Raw genomic sequence first — 12,584 nt, 5'->3', positions numbered from 1 at the left:
GCGCCGAAGTGGCGGCGCTTCGGGACTTCTCAGGTACGGGGCGGAACGAAGCGTGTGGAGGGAGGGAAGTGCGCCCAGAGCGCGATTCAGATGTGCCGCGGAGGAGGAGATGAAGGACGAGAGGGTTAAGGGGAGTCCGAAGGGTCGGGCGGGAGGGCTTCGCCTGTTGGCCGCCGTCGGTTTCCAGCATCGCGCTCTGGGAAAGCCGCGTGCGGATCGTCCGGGACCCGATTCCGAGTGCGTAGAAGTCCCTGGAAAGGTTCCCACTTTCTCCCGTAGGCTTGGAGTCGCGCCCTGAGGGCACAGCAGCTCCCTTTGGGAGAGAGCCCTTGGGGGTGCCGGCTGGAGTGGCCCTGAAGGGAGTAGGGTCCTCGATCGCCGTGTCAAATGAGGTGCCAGTGCCAACTGGGAGAGTGTCCTCGGTCCAGCAGAGAGAGAAAACAATCTCTATTCTGTCTGGGACTGGAGCACCCCTGTGCTCTCCTTGTATTCCAGGACAACTCACTGCTGTTGTGAAGTTATTTTTACAGGAACAGTCCCTTTCCTCTCTGTGTTTCGCAGTAAGGACAGCCTATTCCTGGCAGCTGCGAGCTTAAGGAACTGCCCCTAAGGCAAAAGGCAAAGCTTACCCTTAATAAACGAAGCAGGACTTCCCAAAGCCAGTCAACTGCACTGGAACTAAGTTAGTATATGATTAATAACACAAATGTGGCCATTACACAGATTAATATAGCTCATATTAATGCGGTTCAAAAAGCCAGTGATGGTTCTGCAGAAACCAGATGCATTCTCTCAGCAGCAGGAACAGTGATTTTGTTGTTGTGTCAAAGTCCTTAAATCTGAACGTTTCTAAGGAAGCAACCACCAAATGTTAAAAAAAAAAGAAGAGAAACAAAACAGAACTCTATGCAGGATTGACTACATTTCTCCTATTAGATTCCTTCATAAATAAAAGGCTTTTCCATATTGTAGGTGCTCGCTGCTTTGTTTGGTTTGCTTGCTTGGCTGCTGGGTTTTAGGTGTTAGCTTTGGAGTTGCATGTAGTTCTTCACAAGGGAACAGAAGTTCAGATTTTCCCTTCCAAATAGCCACTGAGTTATAAAATATCCCTCAAGTTTATCTAGGAAAGTTCCCCTTACAAAAGTCCATTCACATTTAAAATGAAGTTATTCAGATAAGGTTATCCAAGATCCATTTCAGAAGTACAGCTGTATTCAGTATTTCATTGTGCACTTTCTAAATAAGTAGAAAGACCAAAGATAATTCTCCAACTCGACCCAGAAATCAGCATTAAAAATGTCATGTGGACAATTCAGTAAATAAATAAAATGTAGAAAAGATTAGATTCTAAAGTTCTTGCCAATCCAGACTGGGGGCGTTTCCAGGCCTGAAAAAATTCCAGACACGTTTTCTTTTACTTTTAATAGAGATACAATACAGAAAATACAGAAATGTTACTGGATCCCTTTAAAATAAGGGCATCCAGAACACACCGGGAAGTTTTTAGCTACTTCAAAGGTAGGGAAGTGCATGACAGGTGCTGCAGGCCAGGAGCTGTCAGATGTAAGACAACACCCTGTAATGCCATCCTGAGCCTGCTTCATACCTGTTACACGGTTAGAAGAAGCTCTGTAACACCAGCTTTAAACTGAGCTTCCAGAACTGCTAGATTTCCTTATTTGCTCTTTCCCTCAGTAGGATCAGCAACTTGATTTTCACAAGCTCTGCTAGATGCGCGTGGAAACAAATCTGCTCTGCTTAAAGGGCCAGCGCCCTGCAGCTGCCAAGATGCTGGCTGCTCCTTGCAGATTATCTTGGAGGTGATAGGAGAGAAGCTGGGTATCCTTGCTTTGCAGGCATCCTGCACTTTCACCAATCTGGAAGCCCAGCTCTCTTTTTTACCCCTTCTGAGGGTAAAGCTTCCAGGTGGCAGATTGCATGCTTCCACATGAAGATCATGTTATAGCAGAAGGAACTGAGTTCAGGACCGTGAATGCATTCTGCACATTTTGATCTCAAATTGGAAATTTAGGAGTGCACTGAGAATGGGAGGGAAAGTTGCTTAAACTTTTCTTCACAGATTTCAGGCTTTTCTACTCAGATCATCAGGTGCATACTTTCTTGGGTCATTGCCTTTTTCCGCTCTGTGTGTTTCCAGCATCAGATCTCTACCTCAGCAGCCCAAACTCTTGTTTCTTTCTTCTTTTTCTCTTTCCCTCTCTCTTTCTCTTCATTCTCTCCCTCTGACAGCTTTCTCTAATCCCCAGCCTGCTGTCAGATTGCACCAACTTTACATGTAACCTTTTTTGCTCTCCTTCTGTATGCATTACTTTGTGCTAGCAATTCTAACTTGCCCCAATCCAGTTGTTAATCACAAGACCTACCTGCTGCTTGTAACAATCCAAAGATGACCGCTCTTTGGATTTGTCTGATGGTTTGGAAAGCAGGAGGGTAAGAGCAGACAGGAGTATATGTGGATAGTGAAAATTTGTGGTTTTGTTTTGTTTTTTAATGTTTGACTTGTATTTATTTCCCCATTTAGTAAACTATGGCCATTTTTTATGGATCACTTCACAGAACAGAAGCAGTGAAACTTTCACAGTATTTGTCCCTCCCTTTTCATAAGACACAGGGTTGCAGTGCTGGCTGTGAGTAGCATCCGTTCATTTGGCTATTGCAAGTCGGTTGTCATCGTGATCTTGTTATTGCACTTGCTCTCCTAGCATACATAGCTGCAGATTCTTGTTCTTGTGTTCCTTAGTCTAGCTTTTAACTATGGAAGTGTTTTGTTTTGTTTGCTCGGAGACATTTTTTCACTGTGCACTAATGGTTTATGAATCGGTATGTGAATTGGTATTTTCTGGGCAGAAGAAGATTCTGAAACAAGAATCTGGCAGCAGAGTTTTAAATCAACTGTGTATGAAGGACTCAGTAAGCAAAATTAGCTGCTCCTTAGTAACAGGAGATATCTGAGGTAAAGTCATGTTGATAAGCAAGATACTTAAAGATCTATGTAGTCTATTCTTCTCTAGCAGTTTGGCAGCAACAAAGAACGTATTTATTGGTTGTATTGGTTATTGAAATTAGAGGTTTGTCCTCAAGTCTGCAGTCTTCTGGAATGAGTCCTTTCTTAAAGTGAAATCCAAACATGTATGCCAGAGTTTGAATATGAAAGCTGGAGGTTAGGGGAGGGAGAGGGAGGGGAAAGAGAGAGTTTTTTTCCTTAGATCTTTGTGCGTATTGGTTTGAGGTAGAGAATTTTCTTCCTATTATGTCCGCTTTTCAAAAGACATCCAAAATCTTTTTTCACCAAAATTTTTAATCACGTCCACAGTTTCATTCCTACTTGGCAAAGCTCTGTCCTGATGTTGTTTTTCTCAGTGCCCACTTGCAACTTTCACATTTCAGGCTGGACTTCAGTCCAGGAGACTGAAAACTGCTGTGAATTTTGCTAGTTCTTCCATCTCAGGAAGCCAAAAGCCCAAGTGGTCTTGGCTCCCAGGAGACTGTCAGCAGTGAAAACGGACATCTTTTCAACAGATTATAGCTGCATGGCAGCTATTTCCTCACCACTCCTCTGTTCTGGACTGGTTCTCAAAGCACACTAAATAAAGAGCTCACAAGACCAGCAAGCTTGCATACTGCATTTAATATACATCTCATCCTGGTTATATAGAAAGCCCAACTGCCTGCTATCAGTGATATTGTGGTGGTGGACATCCCTAGGCTGGTGTAGTGGGGATGGTGGCAGTTGTTGAGAAGAACATACGTTCTGAACAGCAGGAGTCACTGCTTCCTTGTCTCAACCCCCTGCCCTCTCGGTTAGCTATGGAAAAAGCACTGGGCTCTTCCCTTGGCTCTCTGCCCTAGCTCTGATTCTTCTCCCACCTTTTCCTGCTCTGTGGCAAAAATGAACTCTTTAAAGAACAAACTCCTCACCAGCAGCACTTAGGAAAGCCTACAAGAAAATATGAAAAATCAGTATGAGTATTTTACTTCCTTTTTTTCTCCTCTTCCTCCTCTACAAGCTACATTGAGCTTAGGCCTTCTGCTTGAACTGGCTTCTGTTGCTCAATTCATCACTCAATTGTCCTTTCTTTACCTTACTCCCAGCCAGGTTTTCTGGGCAGCTTTCAAGAAATGTGTCTGTAACCGAAGATCAGAAATGAAGTAACTGTGTGATTGCATAACTGGGCTGAAGAAAGACTTTGTGGATGTGAACAGAGAAAGTGGCCTGCTTTGTAGGTAGAATCTTTTAACCTTTGTGCACTGGTGTCAACTTTTCTTTTGTCTTCTAGAAAGTTCAGACAGAACTAGGCATTACTTTAACTCCATAGACTCGATCTTCTGGCCTAATAATAGAGAACAAATGGATCTAATGAAAAAGCAAATCAGTTCACCCAAGAAATATAATCTCATCTTGTGGCTTGTCTGCATTAAAAGTTTCCATTAAGTTCTGTGGCATTTACTGATTCCCAGATTCCCCCAGGCAAAAGGAAAGCAAACAAATACTTTGAGCAAATGCTTTGTTTGTAATAATGTGGCAGGATCAATCAAGACCAACCACAATGATGCAGAAAGGGTTTTTTTCTTGGCTTTGCATTCGTCAGATAAAATCCTGTATAAATTTTCTGGAGTCAGTTCTGTTGATTCACTGTGGCAAGTGGAGCTTGTCCTTCCATCAACATACATAATGAAGTGCTAAAAGGAGTGATGTCAGTGATGCATCTTCTTGATACTGGCTTGTAAATGTCAAATGCAAGTTTTGGTTGCTTTGTTTAAAGAGGAACATTTCATTTTAGAAAAATGTTTCATTTCAGTAATATGGGAGTTAAACCTCAAAGTCTGGTTTAAAGTTTCTTAAAGTAGAGTGGGTTTGGATTTGGAAATTATTCTGTGAAACAGAGGTGTGTGTTAGAAGTGAGAACCAAGATTTTGCTTCAGGCTGATCTCTGCAGTTCTAGTTACTTTCCTGAGGGAATGTAACTTAAGAAATCCAATTTTATACGTGGATTTTGCCTAGTACTTTTTTGTTGTTAAATTCACTGATTTTAATAAACCTTGTTAAGGCTTTGGCCCTATTAAATTCTTACTTATTTTGGTAGCTTAAGCAGCCAGGCTCTACTAGCTTCCCTGAGGGAGGATGTTGCTCCAGCAGTTCTCTGTGAGTAAGTTAAAGCTTAGTTTGTTGGTCTCCACATCCCCACCATCACTCCCAACAGACACTGGGAAATTCAGATATGAGATACAAACCTATAAGAAACCTGTCTTCCTAAGCCTCTGTGTGGAGATCGATGTCTTTGAGTCTGTCTTTCAGATTACACAGCTTTGGGGCCGGAACATTCTTCATTCATTACTATGCAGTTAGGTTGGTGCCTAACACATCATATTATTTTTATTTAAAATAAATAGCAGGAGTTAGCTCCTCCTGTCTTCCCATTCTGTGTAATACGGATATCCTTTTCAATTAGACAGAACTTCCAGACAGTCTCAGCTTTATTAGGGAAAATGATTACAAACCTATTCCAAATAAATACTCTTATTCTGATGGAAGTGTCTCCAGACAGAAAAGGCACTGTCTGACCAGTCACCAGTTATCAGAAGTCTGTCAACTTCCAACTGTAATCTACAATTAAAATTAAAATATTTTGGTATGTAACCAAACACAGAGAAAATATTGTCCTAAAGAGAGCTGAAGAGCACAAGAAGGTGTGGTTGTACCCTATTTGTTCAGCATTGGTGAGTCATTTCATCTGAATTTCTATGCATTTTAAGAGTTTGTTTCAAAGGTCTATTGTGTGGTTGCTGGCAACAAATTAAATATCAGCACTGTTTGGGTCTTAATTTAGAATTAATTTAAAAATATCACTCATAATGTAAGACTTGACTGAATCTGTGGTGGTCACTGGAAGAATTGCCAACAATTTCACTAGGCTTTGGGGTCTCAACCCTCAAATATCTGTTTATTTTTTCCTCACTGTGTTTATTCTTGAATGGGAAGACAAGCATTCATTATTTCAGAGTCATTTTACAGTTTTGGACTTTTCATTTCTTCAGGATAAAACTGAGCTGGGGAAGAAGAAATGTAAAGAAAGTCATCGAGCTATGAGAATAGAGGGTTGTGGGGTTTTGCTTTTCTGGTTTGAACTGCTCAACAATAAGTTTTCCTAACACTGCAGATAAGAGCTGTCAGAGGATGGATTCAATAAGGAAATTCCCTTATCTTTAATTTATCTTATTCCTTGTGATCTGATTTTTTGAGTGTCAAAAATAAATGAGTGTACATTAAATTCAATGTTTGACTCAAGGTTCTCTTTGCAAAATGAAACCTGTATTTTGCTTTCTGAGGGGTTGGTAACAAATAGAGTTCCCACCCACTCACCCCTTCTCAAGATTACATGGAAATTTAAGCTCATAAATCCAAGTTTTCAAGTAAATATTTCCTCTAGACTTTGAGGTCCTCCTACTTGCGTTCTTTGGGATGATCGTACCTTTGCTGTCTCTGGGGCATAGTGATTCATTCATTCTGTCTCCAAGATGAAATTGCCACCTGCTGAGCCTTTCTCTTGTTATTTCTTGTTAATAGCACTAGAGGAAGCTACTCTGTCTCCTGTCAGAAGAAGTTTGTTTTGGTAAGGCCAGAAAGGAACTTTGCAGCCTCTCTTACAAATATTTTATCTCCTGTCAGCATCGTAAGTCACAGGACAAATATTTGTCTCTTTGGCTTCATGGAATAGCTGAGAGAGGTATAACTGAATATAGAACAGAGTTTAACAGCCCCAAATCATCAGGCTTTTGTAGCACGTACGCTGCTTACTAAGGAACTGCTGGACACTTTTACCCAAGTCTACCAAGTGTTGTATGCTACTCTTCCTAACGATTTGCAGTAGAGCCATTGGGGTATGTATGTACACTGGGAGAGAGAGAGGGAAGGAGAGAAATAAGGAAAGAAAAAGAGAAAATGTGAGAAAAGAAGTGTGTAGAGATTTCTAGTTTCCTTAGAGAGCCATTGGTGTAGAATGAAAATAAGCATCACTCCAAGATGACAATGCAAGGGAACATGAAACCATCTGTCTGAATGAAACAGAATAGCTGTGGGAGGGCATGACAGAGAGAGTAGTCTTCTGGCCTGTTAGTGCAAGATTCATGAGTTTCCCTATTCTGCAAACATTTCTTACGCACAGCTGCAAGCCTGTGTTGGGTGGCCTGGGTACAGTGAGTTTATGTATGTGCTACCTGTAGAAACAAGCACATTTGGCATAACCAAAAAATTACAGGTGGTCGATTCTTCCTTTGTGATACTTTGCTGTTGTTTGTTTGTTTGTTTTCTAAAAAAAAAAGCTCATGGTTTGATTTGTGTGTGTGTGCTTTTACTCACTGAACAAACCTTGCTCACATATTTGGGTTTGAATGAGTTCTTAGGATGAATTATCTTCTTATTACCTGAGTCCCTTCTCTAGCTCAAGTGGAATTAAGCCATTGCTTAATTTGATCCTCAGATTTAGCAGACAGGAGGGAGTTATGATCAATAAGATGATTATGTCCATAGGTTCTGATAATGAGGGAAAAATCACACAAAACAATTTCCTTCAAAAAGTATACGAGTTGCTAAAGCAGTTCACAGAAAACCTGAATTCTTAATCACTAATGCCTGCTTTGATTGCCATACTTTCCCCAAAGCATTCTCATTTTTAACTGAAGTATTTTCTTACTGAAGGCTTAATCCTCCATCTGTCATGAAGTCCAATGAAAACAGGTTGCCCCATTAGTTGCAGGCTGATTAGCTCTCCAGTATGTGTGTGCTATGTCTTCAGCAGCCAGTTTACTTTTAGCATGAGTAAGGGATTGAATTGAAAGCGAGAGCTCTTACTTTGCTCTGTCAACTCGGGGCAATTTCAGTTTTCATGAAACTTGTAACAGCTTTATTTCTTTGATCCCTCTATCCCATCCCATGCTTGAAACTGGCCACTGAGCTCAGCAAGTGCTGAGGAAGGGAATGGTAGAGGGACAGAGCACAATCGCATACATTTTATCTCTTTTGACGGTGGTTAAACTAAAAACTCTCAGGATCTGATTCTAAGAAATGTAACAGCTTTGGAATCTTTGAAAACAGACTTGGCATTTTGAAATGGGATTTTTTTTTTTTAATCGTTACCAGCTCATCACAGGCATGGGATTTAACCCCAGTTTTTCTAAGTGAGCATCTACCCCTCCATCAAAAATGTTTCAATAAGATCAAATATAAAATTATGGGTAAAATGTTTTCCTAGTGTTGCAAACCAACTCTTCGTGCCATCACCCTCAGTGCAAGCAAAAGGATGAAGTTGTTAGGACAGTAGTCCCTGGCAGGGTGTATGGATGTTGAGAGGAACAGTGAAAAAATCTTCACTGAAAGAATGAGCAAGTGAGGGAAATTGAGTCAAATTAGTGACTATACAAGGGACATTAGTCAAATATGGATTTTTATGCGTGAATTTTTTTATGTGTGAATTAAGCTGTTACGCTCATTTTGGAATGGTAAGTAGAATGATCAGTGCTTCTACTCATGGATATTTCTTACTGATGAAAGCTCGTAAGACCACATCTTTCTAGAAAGACAGGCAGTATGCTTACAAGGCATTTGGTGGATGAAAAAGAGTACAGTGGTAGGGCAAGTAGTTCTGAGCAGCATTGACTCCGAAGATCAACAGATAATGTGGCAGAGGGGAGGGAGAGGAAACTTGGGGGTTTGTTTTTCTTCAATACTTTCACAACTGATGGAGAAAATAGTGCTGGACAAGTACTGCAGCCAGTTCATAAATACTAATAAATGTCAGATTGATGCCTCTGATGGTGTTTGTAGTAGAGTTTATCAATGATTCTGTTATCACTGAATGAAATCTCTTCCTTGAAACTCGTCAGTCTTGCTTGTGTATTTTTAATACCTGTTGGCATAATTCTTCAGAAAGCTGCAGGAGACTATTTAGATGTACTGAAATGATTAGCCTTCCGGGACTCCAACAACAACGTGAGTGCTATTTTGGTCTATTTTGATCTAAAATGGATTTGTGTATCTTTACAACATGCTAGCCAAATTGCTGTGCTAATTAAGCTAGATAAGACTATGCACAGTAACCAATATTCCTTAATCTGTATATTCTAACTCTGACAATTCTTGTAGGCTGTGTACTACTCAGTTTCAGGATGTAAAAATATTACAGAGCTGCTGTCTTGCCAAAAAGACGTTGCATCAGTCAACGCTGAGATTGCATTTAATATGTGCTAGGCAGTAGACTCGCAGCTCAGATTGCTGTTCTCCTTGATGTTTCATGTGGTGAGATGCACGCCAGGCAGAATATACACATTTCTATAGCCTAATGCTGACAGCTGAAAAAGGGCCCTAAGGCATTGTGCCAGTGACCCCCACCATGAGGAATGAATGCAGTGTATCTCTGTATTCTGCATTGTCTTTTGCCACACACTGGAGGTGGAAAACCTTTCCCAGCTGCCCACTTCCAGGCTTTTTCATAGTTCTTTTTTTTTTTTTTTTAATTGAGACATAAATTTCCAATTTTTCAATTGCCTGAAGTGCAGGGAAAAAAAAAAAAGTTTCTTTGTAGATTTTCTTACTTTCATGTTCATTATTATTGTTATCCAAAGCAGTAGTACCAGGAGCAAGCATTGAGTATAAAACTACAATACTGTAAGAGGTGTTTTACACAAAGAGGTGTCTATTTACAATGTTAACTCTCTCAAGCCAGTTATTTTAGTCTGCCATTGTCATTACTGTCCTCCTTTGCAATAAGAAATGATCCATAAGGCTTAAATGTTTTTTTAGCTGCTTGGTCTCAGTGTTTTGTGCGTTTTTCTGGTGCTACATTTTTTTAGTTGGAGTTCTTTGTCAACACAGTTGATGCTGTGACTAATTTGGCTAATTCTGGAAGAAAGGCTTAGGCTTGGATTTTGCATTGGTATTTTGTAAGAAGTTACAATGAATGAGCAGTCTGGGTTATGCAGACAGTTGAGTGGGATGGTACCTTCTGGCCTTCAAATCAATGGGATGTATGATTCAGGCCTAACTCCTGAGCCAGTCTGTAATGTCTTTGAGATGATTTTGCATGCAGAGCACTCCATACAATGCTCATGAATGTGCCTTGGATAAATGGGAAAGTGACTAGTGGGGCTTTCACACAGGGGCATACAGATGCTATTAGGACACTGTAGTATTGCCAAGTTTCTCTGATTTAGCCAGACCTCACTACAATTGACATTTTCTCGGAAGTATCATATTGTTTTAAAGAAGTCATGTTTATTATTTTGGGGGAAAAAAAATAATGAAATGAGAACAAAACCAACCAACCAACCAACCAACCAAAAAGGTTTTCTCAGAATCTACAAATAATAGACTTGGATTAATTAAACACAAAATGGGGGATTTTGAGTAACAAATTGTGCCCCCAAGTGTCTGCAGCCCAGACAATGTGCTGGGCCAGTGCCTGAAAGTGACACAGTCTTGCAGTCTAGTTTGTATGGTGACACAACCCTGCTGCCTATTTTGGATGACCTGATTTAATTGCGCCAGCAGAGAGAAATGCAGAAAAGGAAGCATGCTTCAGAAAGAGTGACAGACCCATTCAACTGTTACAATGCCCTCTCCTGATAATCAGAGCTGCTATTAATTGTAGAGATAAGGACATTTTTTTTGCCTAACCTTACATTGTCATTCAGCTAAATGTGTTGCCTTGAGGGCAGTGCATTTCTGTCCAATTTCTGGTAAATGATATAGGGATACTCATGGTCTGGAGAAGATGAGTCACAGAATCACTAAGGTTGGAAAAGACCTCTAAAATCACAGTCCAGCAATCAGCCCACATACCCACTGCTCATGTCCCTCAGCGCCACATCCACACGGCTCTCGAACGCCTTCGGGGATGGTGACTCCATCACCTCCCTGGGTAGCCTGTGCCACTGCCCCACTGCTCTTGCTGAAAAGAATTTTTTTCTAATATACAGCCTGAAGTTGTGCACCAGGGTGGCTTTGAGGCCACACTGCCCAGAGACTGGAAACTGCTGCCTTCTGTGTAGGCCTCCAAGAGAGCACTGTGCCTTGTCCAGTTCAGTCTTCCAGGTGGGCACAGGATAGGCAGAGTCCTGGGACAGGGGAGAGTGCCAACATCAGGAGTGGAAAGAAGCTTGAGACTTGCAGGTAAGAAGCAGGAGGAAATTGTGACTGGATTCAAAGCCCTGCCCAGTGTGGGCTGCCCAGTCTACACCACTCTTGAAAAAGGGCTAACCTCTTGACCTGTGCCTACGTAGTTTGTGTATATAGTAATTAAAAAAAAAAGAGATTTACATGGTCAGCCATGTGAGACAAGTGGTTCGGATAGTACTACGTCACCACTTCTCTTATCAGAGGTTAGCAGCCAATTTCCATTGCTATATTTATCCTTTATTGTGTGCAAATAGTATCCTTCATTATGTGAGTGTCACTTTAAATGCCACTTGGAAGGCTAGAGAGCATGATGTCTTATTTTCACCAGTCCAACTAACACTAATTTTACAAGCGAGCCATGTTGCTTATTCAGAACAAGAGCACGTTTTTTAAAAAGACATTTTTTTAAAGAATTGAATAGTTGCAGTTGTTGGATAAAGGTGCTTAGATACTGGATTAGGAATTTGCAAGATCAAAGTAGCAGTTAAGATGCCAGGGAACTCATCCAAATCACAACATAGCTGATATTCTTTAGGGAATACTGGGCTGTTTTGTATACGGTATTCTTGGTTCCCCGTAACTTAAAACCTGAAGAATCGAAATGATTACAAATATCAGGCGAAATCTTTCAAGGTGTTGAGTGCCCACTACTCACATTGGGCTGAATACTCTTTTACACTGTGGCCCTTTATGCTACAAAGGCAGTGCGAAAGGCCCTTGGCGGCAGCAAATGCCACAGGAGGCCCCTTCGCGGTATCAGACCGTAGCGAAGTAGGTTGGGTGCAGCCGGGCATTGGGCCCATTTTCTTGGCGGTACTCAGCACCTCTCAGGAGCAGGCTGACACAGGAGTGGTTCTGGCAGGAAAGCTCAACTATTTGTGATCTCAATTACACTGGAAAATGTAGGGGATGGGTTCTGCTTTCTTTTTTTCTTTTTTCTTTTTTTTTTAACCTGTGTGAAGCCACAGGGCTGGTCTCCTTGAGATCTGGACTGCAAATACAGGTCATGAAATGTTTTCCATCCTGATGGCAATGCCAGCATTCTGAGGCCAGTGAGGTGCAGATCTCACCTACGTCTCTGCTGCAGTGGCAGATGCATCCAGTAACTCCTATCCTCTCTAGAGCTACAGAGGGGGCATGGCAAAGGCAGTAGTGGAGCAGGCTTCATTCTTTAAACTTAACAACTGATAGGAGAGCTGAAATTTCACCCAGGTTCAGCAGGTGGTAAAAACTCCAGAGAAATGGAATATCTTTTTCTCATCATTTTGTCATTTACTTGGAATACTTGGATTTCTGTTTCAAAGCATCTTTCTTTCCTTCTCTCTTTCTCTGTTTCTTTTTTTCCTTCTTTCTCTCTTTCTCTTTCTTTCTTTCTTTCTTTCTTTCTTTCTTT

This window comes from Meleagris gallopavo, chromosome 1 (genome assembly GCF_000146605.3).
Source record: "Meleagris gallopavo isolate NT-WF06-2002-E0010 breed Aviagen turkey brand Nicholas breeding stock chromosome 1, Turkey_5.1, whole genome shotgun sequence".
NCBI classification, from domain to species: domain Eukaryota; kingdom Metazoa; phylum Chordata; class Aves; order Galliformes; family Phasianidae; genus Meleagris; species Meleagris gallopavo.
Note: the sequence above shows the minus strand (reverse complement) of the source record.